Source organism: Moschus berezovskii, chromosome 6, assembly GCF_049115385.1.
Source record: "Moschus berezovskii isolate FMDL1 chromosome 6, NW_MosBer_1.0, whole genome shotgun sequence".
Taxonomy (NCBI): domain Eukaryota; kingdom Metazoa; phylum Chordata; class Mammalia; order Artiodactyla; family Moschidae; genus Moschus; species Moschus berezovskii.
In genome coordinates, this window is record NC_142465.1 from 76,243,483 (window position 1) to 76,256,901 (window position 13,419).

Below are 13,419 nucleotides of genomic sequence, written 5' to 3' on the forward strand. Positions count from 1 at the left end.
CAAAACCAAACATTCTTCTTGGTCAGCTCCTGGCAGAGGAACTGACTTTGGAAAGTTATAGGGGTGGAATGGCTGTACAGCAGAGGAAAGTTAGTGGGAGCTAGGACTAGATGCAAGCACCTATTCACCTAGCAACTATCCACTGAGCACCTAGTATGCTCCGGGCATGGTGAGAGACGTTGGGGATAGAATGGCGAGTCAAACAGGGCACAGTCCCAGCACAATTTAGTGAGGTGGGGGAGGAAGGAGCGGAAAGACACATTATTCAAACAAATGTACAAACATATACTCAGAAACCAGGGGCTATGATAAGTCTAACAGGAGTTCTGTTTTGGTCTGATGCTGAGGGAGGAGTCAGGGAAAGCTTTCTCCAAGAAAGTGTCCTTTGAGTTGAAATACAGTTGAAATATAAAAGATGGATAGGAATTCTAGATAAAGGGAAGCAGGAGGTGTTATGCAAAGGGAATGACACTACCTGAGGCCTTGCAGCTGAGCAGGGTTAGACCGGGGCTATCGATAAGGTATCTAGAAAAGTTTGCTTGTTTCTCCTTCCCACTTTTCCTAGTCCTCAAACCACTGCTCCTGTCCCCCAAACCATAAGGCTTTAAGAAGTTAACTCTGTTTGGGGAAGTTAACCCCACCTCAAAGTTCTCAGGAGCTTGTTTTATATATAAGTCCTTCTCTGATAATTCAGGCTTAAGGATTTTCATTTTCTCTGTATTTCTGATGCATTTGGCTTCCTGGGTGAATGTCCAGATTTGTACAATGTCAGGTTGTAGGAAGGTGACTGAGCTTTTCTGTCAGGTGTATGTGGATTGAATTCATAGCCATATGACCTCTGAAAAATTTCTTATCTCTCCTGAGTCACGTTTTCTTTATTGATCCAGTAGAAATCATACTGTATATCTTGCAAGTTAGTTTTAAGGATTAGATATAACGTTTGTAAGGTTTTATTTCCTATGTGTTTCCACCCGGGACACAATGCCTGGCAAGTTGTAGTTACTCAAGAAATACTTGTTGAATGAACAAGAGGCTCAAGCACTGTTCAAAGGGTAGGTGGGCTTATTCTTTACCACTGACACCCTTCCCAATCACACTGTTAGGCCAGGGCAGCTTGTTCAAAAATACCAAGGATGGACTGTGTAATTCTGCTGTTATCCACTTTGACCAAAGAGGGCAGCAGTTAGCATTCTCTACTTTTCTTAAAACTGAGATTGGCCTCCTTAAAAGGCACTTGGATCTTATCTCTAGCCATTTTTCCATGCCCTCAGCGTTAGCTGCCCCTGATCGCTCTCTTGGAGCGTGAAGAGGTATAGTCCTTCTCATACCTGTTCTGGTCTGAGGGTCTACCACCTGGGTTCTGTGGTGAGCTGAGGGTGAGGGGGAAAGATTCTGAGTGAACTGGGGCAAGGGAACACCTGCTTTCACTCCCTCCAAGCTGTGTCCATTTGGTGTCCACAATCTTTCTGGCTGAAGTTAGGGAAGCTGAAGAGAGGAGGGAGAAGCCTTGATTGTTTTACAAGCTACTCAATGAGTAAGGTATAAAAGCACCAGGGTCTTCTCGGCATCTGTGCTGTATAGTCCCCAGAGATAGAGCAGAGAGCAGACAGTGCTGTTTGTTGAAACCACAACAAAGTCTTCTACCCACCGCTGATGCATTTTGGGGGCAGATTCGCTGTCTACAGAGAGCCATCTGCAGGTCTGGTGTGCAAACAAGGGCGGTCCCTTGGCTTTTTTGCTCCAGGACCTATCCTGGAGTCACCCAGCTCTCCTAGCAAACACATCCCAATTAGCAGAAAAGTAAGATAAATACTGTAGACAGCTCCTGAGATGTTGCCAACTGTTCTGGTCTCACAAAGTGACCTGACCTGAGAGCTCCAAGTTCTGAGAACCATTCGTCGGCACGGTATTTTTCTGGGCACTGCTTCAAAGGGGCCATAGCTGAAGACCAGGCTGCTATTCTGGTAGCCTCTTGTGTGGGATAAAGTTTCCCGTGGGCCCCTGGGGAGGGCTGGAGTACTTGGTGGGTGGGGGGTGTTCTGAGCACCCCTCACCCATGTGCCTGCATGACAGTGAGCAGGTTAGCACCTCTGAACTGAGTGGGATAGAACCTTCCAGAGGCTGGTGTGCACTCTGGACTCTGGGACACACTGGAGCTGAGCCTGACAAAACACCCTGGAAGACTCCCGGAAGATGTTAATGGGCTGGAGAGGAGGGTGTGGGGCAGACAGATTCATTAAATCTTAACTTCAAAGATCACAGATAGGATGTGAACTGGAATGGGCTCGCTGGTGAATTTGATGCTTAGTGGGGCAAGCAAGGCTTGGTCTTGTTTCTAGGTCTTTCTTGAGGCTCTGGTACCTACTCATTTAGGCCCATGTTATCAGGAGGTCTGCTGGCAGGACAAAGTGGTAAGTCTTCATCAATGCCTTCAAAGAGTGAAAACCCATCTGAGAAATGACATTGCCATGTATTGAGCAAGGCTCCCCTCCCCCACAAGCCAAGCATCCCTGCCTACCTCTTGGATTTCACTGTCCCCTGCCCCTTGTAGCACACCCTGCTTTCTGTCACTCTAATGGGCTGGGCTCTCCTGCCTCCAGGCCTTTGCCTCTGGTTCCACCTCTACCTGAAGACCTTTTCCTTTTCTTTCTCTTGGCTGACTTGTGGTGATTTCTTAGATCCCAGCTCAGGCAGGATGCCTTCCCCAGAAATATTCATAGCACCACCAGGGCTGGATTCAGGGCTGACTCACTTGGGGAGTGAGGACCATCTTCAAAGGGAGATGGTGCTAGTATGATCCGGGTTTCTAGGAGGCCAGTGAGTCAACTACCTCAAGGTGTTCACCAAGCATGATTAAAATCACTGAGGCTCTTGCTCTGCAAAGCATGGTCAGGAGGGAACTGTCAGCACCCCAAGCATGGAAAGTATGCCTCGCTTGGCCGGGTGTGTCTGCTGCACACCCCCATGGCTCTCTGGCTAGGACCACCTAGCTTCTCATCTTACAAGATAGAAGTAAGCTTCTGTGACACAGGGGCTTCCTCTACCTGCTGACTGCAGAACCCCAAGGCACAGCACAGGACCTGAAGCATGTAGTCCCTCAAACACATCTGAATAAATAGCATGAGTGAATGAATTAATTCCAGTCACTCGTGATAAAGGAAGAGGAGGAAGAGGAGGGAGAAGGGGGACAAAGGAGGAGGGGTGGGTACCACTGACCTCCGTTAGGGTGCCAGGCCTTGGGTTTGTCATCTGTGGGTGGAGTTTGGGTGCTGACCCTCTCCACAGACGTGTTAACCACTGTCGCCTGTATCGGGACCCTGTGACTCAACTCTTCAGCTATGAATCTTCAGTAGTTTGGGATCAGAGTCCCTTTCTGGCTTCTCGGATCACACTTTTCCCTGCACCCCTCTTCATGTCTGGGTGACCCTTAGGAGTTGGGACTCTGGAACCCCCATTCCAACAGCCTAAACATGAAACCATCCCCGTCTCCTTTATTGTATTACTTTTGATTCCCTCCTGCAGTGAGGTGAATCCATTCCTTCATTCAACAAACATTCTTGGGGGACCCCTGCCACATTCTAGGCACTGTACTCGGTGCTGGAGCCCCAGATGCAGCCCCCACTGTTTAATAACACAGGCCAGTGAGCACCTAGAAACTGATTATTAAGAAATCTGTGTGGGAAGAAAAGAAGCTGAGCAGAAGACAAGAGAGACTACTGTGGCCTGGGATGGACAGAAGGCTTCCAGGAGGAGGTGGCATTTCAGCTGGGTGGGTCATGCAGGAAGAAAGATTGTGTGGACAGATGCCCAGGGAGAAAGTCACCCTCACAGAGACAGGGGCATTACAGGCCAGGCCAGTGTAGTGGGGCAAATGCAATAGGGGGTGATGGAGGCTGTGGAGGGCAGGTCTTGAGGTAGGGTCCCAGCTCTGGAAGCAGTATATACATTGTTGAGCTCCTCAAAATAATCCTGTCAATGCTGGGAAACCAGGGAGCCTTAGGATGGGATTGTTGCTGCTATTTGTTCTTGGGGGAATGAGGAGGGGCTGTGGGTGAAGGATCAACCTTTTCCACTTTCTGTGCTTTGGGATATTGATACTCCTTTCCTGATTGCACTCTCAGAGCAAAAGCCTCTGTGACTCTAATTGTGCTTGGTGAGGACTTTAGAGCAGCTGCCTTACTGGCCTCCTAGAAAACCCAGATCACACAAACAACATTTCCCTTCAGAGTTGGTCATCAAGCCCCAGGTGAGTCAGCCCTGAATTCAAGGACCAGCCAGTCCTGGGACTTTGCTCTTCCTGGGCCAAATTATCCTTATCTTTCCCCCAAGGTGGCCGTGGCCACTAGAAGAAATTGAGAGTAGCTGACTTTACAGGTAGTTGGATTAGAAATGACATGTATTAATACCACGTCTAGGCATGTGCCCAGGTAGTGACTCTTAAATTTTGCCTTTTAGAAGTTTAAAATTGAGGTCACCATTTGAAACATGAAAGCAGGAGTGAGATGCAAATTTTGTTTGTGTTCCCTTTTCAATAACTTCTAAATTCCAGGCAACTTGACCTTTCTGGGACTGTGTTCCTTTCCTCCCTCCTCTGGCCCCTTCATCTCACATACAACAGACGTCAGCAGGGGCCCCTTTGTGCTTCCTGGCCTGCTCATGCAGAAATCCAGTGCTTACAAGGTGAGGAGAGCTAGGACCCTGCCAAGCCCCCTCCGCCCCTTGCCAAGAGTCCCAGGACAGGGCATCCCCAGGACAGCCTTGCCTTGGACAAGGGGTGGGGGGGTGGGGGTGGGGGCAGAGCTCAGAACACAGGCAGGCACTGAGAAACAAGAGTCTGTGCAGAAAGAGGTTTTAATATCCTCTGGGTTTTAATAGCTTTCCCTGAGATGGAAACTTGGGTTGAAATGATTTGCAGCCCTCCAGATTTTTCTGAGTGTGTGTGTGTGTGTATTTGGGTTTATTTTTAGCTGCAGGGATTTATTTCTTGCCAAAAAAAAACCTGCTTAAATAAAACCAAGATTAATATTTTTACTTAAAGGAAAGACTCAGGACAGGCTTTGAACTGGAGACTCCCCATCTTGATTGGGAGTGCATCTTAACAGTCTGGCCTTGGCTTTGACATCAACAAAAAGGGCCTTTGAAACAGACAGAAAGAAGTGCCCTCGGGGGGCCGGGACAGGATGCAGGAAAAGCCTATTTGTGAGACTTCTCTGAGGAGCATTCTTTTCCACATAGCCTGCCCTGCCTGCCCGCACCCCTCAAGTCCTCCAGGGCCTTCTTCCCGGAAAGGTGGGACTCTGCTCACTCCCAGCTGTTTTCCTTAGGCTCTCCCCACCAAGTCTGGTCCAGGTTTCTATTATACTTCCTCTGGATTCAGATAAAGCAAACTGAGTCTCTTCACCAGGAAATGAGCTAAGACCCAAATCAGATGCCACCTCTACGGAGCTCCTGACACCCTTCCCTGGGACAGGCTTTGCCCCTCTTTGTGGCATACTGGCTGTGTTTGCCAGGTTTGAATACCATTCACTTGTTTCCTTTCCTGTCTTTCGTATTTCACAGTAACTCTGTTCCCAGTTCCTCCAGGGCTTCATTTATCTCCAGATCCCTGTGAACTTAGTACAATAAACTATCACTGGACAGATGTTTATCTGACCCTGTGAACTGGGACCTGCCATTAGCCCCTTCTGATAGAGTAAGTCTCAGAAAGACTTGGTCATTTGCCAGGACTTGCTCAGAGGAGCTTTTTTTTTTTTTCTAAATTGTCCTCCATGTGGGTGGCACGTTTTGCTTCATGTGCTCAGCAAATACATATTGGGGGCCTGCTATCTGCCAGGCTCTCTTCTGGTGGCTTGGGCTACAGTAGTTATAGAACAAAGACCCTGCTTGCTCATGAGGCTAACATTCTAGTGGGGAGAGACAATCAATGAACAACGGCAGATGCTGGCTGGTGTGCTGAGCACAGTAAGGCTGGCCAGCAGATATAGCGAATGCCTGGGGGAGGGATGTAGGGGGTCAGGGGTGGCCTCCTGACCAGGTGAAGGAGGGCGTCACGTGGCTACTGAAGGAAAAGTGCTCCAGCAGTGGGGCTGCAAAGGCAAAGGCCTGGAAAGGGTGGCTTGTTTGGCGTGAAGGGAAGTAGGAAGGAGGTGGTGTGCTGGTGTGGAGCCAGTTGCCATTTCCTGAGATGGGGAAGGCGATGGGAGGCCGAGGTGTGGGTGAGGGCTGTTAACAGGAGCTCGGCTTTGCATGGGATGATTTGAGATGTTGTCTTACACTTCCAGGTATATAAATGTAGACTCTTGGATATATAAGTCAAAGGTCATGGGAGTTCTGGGTTGGAGGATGCAAAAATGTGGGAGCGGTCAGCTGTTCAGCTGGTATGAGTAGCACAGGCTGCATGTGAGCAAGAGGAAGACGAAGAGCCCTCTGCTGACTGGACCGAGTGCCAGGGAGGCCATGGGTGAGAACAGTTTTGGGAGAGTTGGGGAGGGGCATGAGGTCATCGTAAGAACCTTTTGAGCTTCGTAATCATCACACCAATTTATAAGCTTGGATAGGAAGTGTCCTGCCCAAGGTCACACAGAGATAGGGCAACGACATCGTCCAGGTGCCGTGTGCTCCGTGCATGTCCATTCCAGTGTATCATGGTCAATTCCATAGGGTTTTCCTGATCTGACCTTTCAGCTTCTGAGTTTTTCCAGAGGGGCTTTTGGGATTTGGGGTGGTCGTGACAAACAGACTGGGAGCCAGAAGGATTCAGTTTGGGTGGACCCCATAGGCCTCTGCCTCCCACCCTTAATTCCTAGGCCCTTTGCTCAAACACAGACATCATCAAAGTGTCATCAAAGTGTCCCCAAAGAGGCAGCAGATAATTGAAGAGGTGCTTGGAAAGGCCACGGGAGGTGGATGCTAAAGACCCTCAGTAGATGAGGAAAGGCTGAATTATAGGAATCTTTTGAGTCCCTGGTTGTCTCCCTCTGGTTAGTACATCTGAGAATCTACAAGCACTCACCACCAGCAACACGGCCATATATCATCTGTTTAGCTTCAGGGTTACAAAGTGCCTCTTTACATGTGCATTGCCTCACCTAATTAATCACTCTGATTAACCTCAGGCACATAGTGTTGTGAGAAACCTCATGGATCATTAGGTTTTGTGGTTTTTAAGTTTCTTTTTCTTTTTCCCTGAAAGCCTTGCTGGGGAGCACAGGGTGCTAAACAGATGGCCCTCTGTTATATTGCTGATGGTGATTACTGGTGGATTCCTGTTACTCATCAGAGGACATGTGTGTCAGTGATTGGAAAGGGAAGTGGGTAGTCAAGAGGACGTGGGGGTCAGAGGGAATTATAAAGGGGTTCTTCCTCCTAGAGACAGTCTTCTCTGACTCTTAGCAGCACTGACGGGGGCGGGGGGGTGGCGGCGGGGAGGAGGTGCAGAAAAGTACGAACTCTTTTGCAGTCAGTACAAATCTCATGGAAAAGTTTGGAGCCAGTCTGCTTTTTGGGGGGCCTACCAATTTTTTCCCCACTGGGATGCAAAACTGTTCTCAGGGTATCCGATTTTCTTTTCCACAGTTGGAAGATGGGGACCATAATAGTCACCTCATAGGGTTGCCATGAGGACAGAGTGAGATAACATATACACACTGCTTGGCACATCAGAGGGGTTCCATGTGTGGTAGTTGTCACCAATGCATTCTAGTTCCTTCTCTCTTCCCTAGACTTACTGATGTGATGCAAAGAAAGGCAAGGAACTGATGGTTAATTAGCGGAAAGGCAGCTGGAGAAGTGAGAGAGCCTGATACTGCCCTACTTGCAGAGGCTGAAATGCAGGCTGTCCATGATGCATAGGAAGTGAGAATGGGTTGCTGGCTGAGCCAGGTGGGCTATAGAATCTCTTGCTTATTGCCTTTATTGTGAGTACTCTGACCTCAGAAAGGACCTTTCCTTTGTCACCCTGTAGAGAATGACAACTGGCAAATAAACATCAGGTGACCATTAGACAAGCTGGATTGCAGACATCCCCCCTTCCTGATTTCTAGAGTGCTTCCATGGGAGTGGGTGTCATTTTAAAACTCCCAGACCCCTCTCTTCCTTTAAGTCCAGACCCAAGAGACAGGTGATCCCAGGGTCCAGGCTTTTGTACTTACCTAGATCCTGCCTGCTGCTGTCAGGAAAACCCTTCTCTAGGGTTGACATTAATAGTGACTTCTGCTTTTGCAGAAGTTCATTCTGTCTTCTGGCCAGGTGTGCCTTAGTTATTCTCGCGGTTGTCCTAAAGACTGTACATTAAGCCAGCAAAAGGGCCTTTGAGAGACAAGTATGGGGCAGTGTGTGTATATATGTGTGTGTGTGTCAGAGGTAGTATCTCCCCCACTAGACCACGAGATGGCTGAATCAACTCCTACATCACGGAGAGACTCTGTACTGCTCTTGACAGGATACTAAAAGATATGCAGAATCTAAGGTCTTCCCTTGGTATATATTAATTCAGGTAAGGGATCCTTGCTCTCAAACTTAGCCAAATTCCAAACAGTTTGGAGCAGAAAGGTCTGGATTTGATTGAAGATGGCTGGATAGGAGGTGGAAGGAGAGGACAGGACGTAGGGCCAGCTCGTGGCCCCTTTCTGAATCTCTGATTTTGCTGATTAACAGCAGATGTACACTTTCGGGACACACCAGTAAGCTGCATTGGAAGCAGAACCCTGTTGGCATCAAAATTGGTTTTCGTTTAAAATTTATGCTTATGCTGCTTGTGGTCTACATTACCATGGATGGGTGGGGGCAGGCAGCATACAATTATTTCTGGAAGGGATGTGCCTTGTTTTGCTTGTTTTTGTAAGCGCTTATTATTCCTCCCCCAATAAATAAAAAAATTATTTAAAGGAAATAAAGATAATTCTATAGAGATACATGTTTGTACCTGGATCCTAAGATGTATGATATATTCATGAGGGCCCCACATACATTTGGGCTTCCCGATGGCTCAGTGGGTAAAAGAATCCACCTATAATGCAGGAGACCCAAGAGATACGAGTTTGATTCCTTGGTCAGGAAGATCCTCTGGAGCAGGAAATGGCGGCAACCCATTCTAGTAGTATTCTTGCCTGAAAATCCCATGGACAGAGGAGCTGGTGGGCTATAGTCCATGGGATTGCAAAGAGACTAAGCACTCACAAGCACATACATTTAAATATCTATACGCCAACTATATAAGTACATATAGCCTGGTCAATTTCTTATCTGCTTTTAAATTAAAATATGTCTTTTGAACTCCATACCTTCAGAAACCCAGGAGTATAAAAGGCCCCCAAAACTGAGATTTCAGGCTATACCTCACTCCCACTTCTCTGACTGGTGCTAGCCATGAAATTTTAAACTCAGTCTTCATGCTAGAAGGTACTTGCTGGAGGTGGGAAATAGGGTTTCTATTTCTTGTTGTCACCTCCAACAGTACGCAACCCATTTTCCCGCACGCCTATCCAGTCCACGCGCACGCAGGTTCAGTTGGTGGAGGACTCTGGGAAGACACTGTGGGGGCTGCTGTCCAGCTTGGAAGAGAGCGAAGAAAACCTGCGTCCAGCCAAGCCCATCCGTGCAGCTGGCTTTCAGCCGCCACAGCAAGGTGGCGGGAATGGTCACACGTGCTGCCAACTTCAAGTTTGGAAACTTGTTTCCTGTTGTTGCTGAACCATGACCTCCCTGCACCTCCCCTGTCCACTCTGGTCCCCCGGCCAGCACATGTCTTGGGGGCATCCTGATTGCCAAACAGGAAAGGACAAAATAGCACACTATTTGAATTTGCAGAGGAAAAACTGAAGCAAATAAAGACATATTAATTCTCTGACCAAATAGGCGGATTTGGGGTTGGCCAGTGATTTTACTTTGGATGGATTTTGCAGATCTATTTGTGAGAGCAGAATGTTATTTCAGTTCAGTTTAATGCAATTTTGTTTTTGTATGGAAAACACTTGGTGTGGCCTCTGTGCTGGGTCATCCCTGCCTCAGTCTTTCTGGACCAGGACCATGGGATCTTGTTTGGTCCTGGCAGGTCCCTCTTGGGTTACATATGGATGATGAGATGAGACAGGCACCTGTGATAGAGTGGGTGCCCCAGACTTAAAAACACCTTGTAAGTTTGTTCTGACCGGTTAATGTCTGTTCCCCCACCTCTCAATGAAATTTTACAAGACTAGAGTATTTTGATGAGCTTCCCTTTCTCCTCGTCCTAAGGAGAAGCTCCAGGCCTTAGCTTACAATGCATGTTAGAAGCCTAAAGATGCTCAGGATGGACACATAACAGAAGTCATGGTAGTGGCAAAAATACTAATAATAGTGATGGCAAACACATAGGGTTTGGGATGAGCCACACACTGTCCTTGGTGTTTGTATACTTAACCTTCACACAAACTTTATGAGATATTGTCACAGATTGGAAACAAAGGCACAGAGAGGCTTAGTAACTTTCCTAAGGTCACACAGCATCAGGGCTGGGATTCAGACCCAGGCAGTCAGGTTCCAGAGACCAGGCTCTTCAATACTATGTCATGCTGCTCTTCACTAGTAATAAGTACATCACTTATAAGCCTCTGAGGGGCACTGGGTCAAGACAGTCAGAGAGATTTAGGAAGAAGGAGCTCTGGGGACACAAGAATTTTCCTAAGGCTGTAACATAATGGAGCTCAAACTCAAATGTGGCTTCCCGATTACAGAAACTTACTTTCCCCTGAACTATTCTCAGATGAAAGGTTCTAAGCTCGAACCATGTCAAGGTAAGGAAGGAACTGGCTCCCTGTGCATGCAGAAGCTTCCAGAAGTATCAAGCTTTATAGAACGGGTCTGCTTGTGACATGTTATGTCTAAACGAAGGCAAGCCATTTTTGAGCCAGGAAAGCGTAGACGTTACTATCTAAAGGAATCCCTTCTGCTTTTTTCCCTCCCAAGCCAAGGACTCACTCCTTCGTTTACCTTCTGTATTAATGAAGCATCAGAAGATGGAGCCAAATCAATTCAGGAAGAATCAATAGCAAAGTCCTGGCAAAGATGCCTTCTGCCCAACAGTTAAGCTGTTACAACCTGCCTGTGGGAGTTAATGTAGAGGAAATAGTCCCTGGGGCCTCTGGGAGGATGGCTTCCTGCCAAGGATGCTGTTTCAAAGTTGGACACAAAGGTGGAGGCAGAATCTTTAGGGAGCTTGGCCTGGGATCTCGCCAAGCTCTTTTTTTTTAACAGCAGACTTGGAAACAATCACTTGCCTCTTTCACACCAAGCTGCCTTGCCTAAATTGCTAAACTTGCCAATCGGTTTCATGTTTTGCCATCCCTGGCAGCTAAGGTTTGGAGGGGCCCTTGATTCATCTGGGGCCTGACTTCATGTCTGACTACGAGAGTAGACTCTAAGCTCATCTGGGGAGAAACAGGATAGGATTCAGCTGGAGTAGGGGAATAGACAATGAATTGAGAAACACAGTGGGACATCCAAAATAGGGAAGGGTAACAGATTTACCAGAATAGGCAGGGGTGGGTGTGTGTGTATGTGTGTGTGTGTGTGTGTGTGTGTGTGTGTGGGTGGGTGGGTGGGTGTGTGTAAAGGGTAACCTATTTGACAAACATTTATTGAGCACCTACTCTTTTTTGGGCTAAGTGCAACCTGAGATAAAAAAGAGTGATAAGATCCTAGAACTGAAAGAGTTCAATCTGTAATTCAAACATGACTACTATAAATGCAAAACCCATTCCATTCTGGTTAAGGTCCTGCCTGCAGTGCAGGAGACCCAGGTTCGATCCCTGGGTCAGGAAGATCCCCTGGAGCAGGAAATGGCAACCCACTCCAGTATTCTTGCCTGGAAAATCCCATGGACGGAGGAGCCTGACAGGCTACAGTGCGTGGGGTTGCACAAAGTCAAACGAGACTGACCAGCGAACTCAAGGAGAACACCCAGCTCCCTTTGATGGAGACACTCTCTGACCCTGTGATGGCATCACCTCGATCTCCCTGACTTTGTTGCTAGTTCTTGTTATTAGACAATTTTTTCTTTGGCTGAGTCAATGAATGCAACTTCTTTGCAGTTTCCAAGTTCCATCTTTAAGATCTATTTGGAGATAACTCTTGGGTGCTTCTTCACATACTATAGAAAAAGAAGCCTCTTATAATCTCCAAGACAATCCTTCTCTTCTTTGTGTTCTTACGGCATATAGGAAATGCCTCTCTTAAAGTCTTTGTCATACTGGATCTAATTCTTTTTATATTCATAATCAACTAAATATTTACTCTGCAAATCCCTTAACCCAGATGTTGCAATAAGAAATTTCATAAGATGTTTTGTTTAATCCTCACTCCAATTCCCAATCCTCATTCCCTGACATAGGTGGCACATTCTCTTTACAGATAAAAATGAGACTCAGAAAGAGGGCGTGGTCACATTTCTCTGTTTCTATATCTGTGGAACGTGGATGTTAATACTGACCTTGTAAGGCAGTTGTGAAGAGTAAATAAGTAAAATGTACTTTTGCACATAGTAGATGTGTGATAAATGGGAGCTGTTTTTTTCTAGTAACAATCCTTCCAAGGTCAGCTATTTCATTTTGCCAATGATGATGATCATAATGATGACAGTAATAACATTTACCTAATATACACTCTGTCCAAGATATAGTGCCAAGAGTTTCACATGCATTACTTGCCTAATCAGTTCAGGTAACTGGTAACATTATTATCCTGTTTTCTAGAAGAAGCCGGAGGCCAGAAACAAAGTTACTTGTCCACAATCATAATAACCATAAATACAGGGCTGGGATTGGGAAAGTTCAGTTGGCTCCTAAGGTCCCAACTGCTTCTTCCTCTACTACACCCTCACTGAGCTGCTCTCTAAAGCATCCCATGCCATCTAACTGCTGGGTACCAAGGGCCCTATCACAGTGCCAACTGGGGCATGGAGGGAAACTGGGGTGCATCACAGCGCTGTGGATGTACCAGGATGTGGCAAAACGTAGGCATGCAAAGGAAGAGTCCCAAATGAGGAAGAGCTCGGAAAGGAGTCTGAGAGACCACAGGATTATCAGAGGTGCAATGAAGAGAGGGCAGAACGCACTGACAGGAGAACATTTTGGATTATGGTGAAACCATAGAGTCACTCCTCCAGGGATGACTGCAGCCTAGAAATTTCTGGACAGCAATTATGAACATTTAGGGAAATTAGCTCCAAAGATGTCTGCTTTCCTTTTCTCTTCCACTTCTCCCTGCCCCCTACTCCCCCCATCCCAGGGTTTCTTATCTGAATTCTTGCTCTTGTAAACACAATCATCTATTCCAGTCGCCTCACTGTTACTAAGAAAGCAGTTCCAGGCACACGGGCAGGTGGATGTCTGTCCTGAGATGTGGTCCCTCATATGGTTCAGGCCTCCCTAACCTCCCTGTTTG

The 13,419-nt window shown here is 47.1% G+C and overlaps 2 protein-coding genes across 2 annotated transcripts in view; one reads left to right on the top strand and one right to left on the bottom strand.

The window, feature by feature from the left end:
- The window catches only part of SYN3 (synapsin III), a 446,058-nt gene that overhangs the window by 292,550 nt on the left and 140,089 nt on the right, over positions 1-13,419 (bottom strand). The gene's annotated exons all lie outside the window — the stretch shown is intronic.
- The window catches only part of TIMP3 (TIMP metallopeptidase inhibitor 3), a 59,405-nt gene that overhangs the window by 32,572 nt on the left and 13,414 nt on the right, over positions 1-13,419 (top strand). The gene's annotated exons all lie outside the window — the stretch shown is intronic.